Source organism: Octodon degus, unplaced genomic scaffold (assembly GCF_000260255.1).
Source record: "Octodon degus isolate 3935 unplaced genomic scaffold, OctDeg1.0 scaffold00276, whole genome shotgun sequence".
Classification (NCBI taxonomy): Eukaryota; Metazoa; Chordata; class Mammalia; order Rodentia; family Octodontidae; genus Octodon; species Octodon degus.
In genome coordinates, this window is record NW_004524852.1 from 611021 (window position 1) to 612373 (window position 1353).

Consider the following 1353-nt stretch of genomic DNA (forward strand, 5'->3'; position numbering starts at 1 on the left):
GTGTTTCCCTGGTTGTAGTGGGTACCGGGTGAGTGTGTTCAGCAAATGATTGACAGAAGCAGAAAGATCTGAGAGGACAAGAATCTAGCGGCTAGCCAGTAGGGGGCAGTATCTCCATTCTTAATTAACCTTAGAGATTCGTTCAAAGTACGGAGAAACATTTAGTGAGAGATTGGATTGGCTGACACACAGAACAGGTATTTTGACACGTCCATGATGTTTGTTTATTGAGTTAAGCCCAGAGAAGCTTCTGAAAGCAAAAGCCCCGTTAGAAAATCATTATTTGCTGATGGAAACGCTCCTTGAAGTTTTACTAACGACCCTGGGGGTGCAACTCCCATGTGAGTCTTGGGGGCTTCTTAAGCTTCCTCAGAGAATCCTGAAGGGATGGACACTCTGGGAGGGCAGGGGGTGAGGCTTCGTCCGTGTCTATGAAAAGACGGAAACCAAAAAGAAAATCTAGAGGAGAAAGGAGAAGGAAACGCACAGAGACAGGGCTAGGGAGTTCAAGAATATAGTCAGTGTCCATCGCAGATCTGAGGAAAGCGATGTAAAGACATCGTAACTTTCTTTTGTCTTTCTAAGCCGCAGTGGGTGGCCAACAGCTGAATCAAAGTCCTCCATCTATAACCACCAAGGAAGGAAAGGTTGTCTCCATACACTGCAGTTCTTCATCCACATTAAACTACTTGTTATTGTACAAGCAATGCTCCGGAGAAGGTCCTGTCCTCTTGATAACCATATATAAGAGTGATGAATTGATAGCAAATGGGAAACTAACTGCTCAGTTAGATGGAACAAAGAAGGACAGTGTCCTGAGCATCCCAGCCTCCAAGCTTGATGACATGGGACTCCACTTCTGTGCTAGCTACCACAGAGCTCCCCAAGCACCTGTACCTTGTACTTAAACTTGAAGCTGGAACTCCAAGAATACCTTGCCACCAGCTCCTGCTGCTTTACGTGTGCAGTGTGATGATGCATGCAGTGCGTGTCACCTGCTATTCCCCTACTGCAAATTCTCCCGCACTCAGTGATCTCCGTGCTTGAGGAATTTCTCTTTTGATTTCTTTTTAAATATATACAGCACACTGATTTACTTGTTTTTGTCAAGACATAAGAATACATCAAGACATATTCAGTACATGATGTTAACATATTTCTCTTAAAAATGAATAGATAGCATTGGAGTAGAAACGAGGGTTCAGTAATAACGTAATACATCTATAGCAAATTAACTTTCAACAAGAAGCCTGAGACCATTAAATGGAAAAACAATAATCTTTTCAAAAAAATGTGCTGGGTCAGCTGGATAGTCACATAAAGAAGAATAAAATTTGGTCTCTATTTCACAAA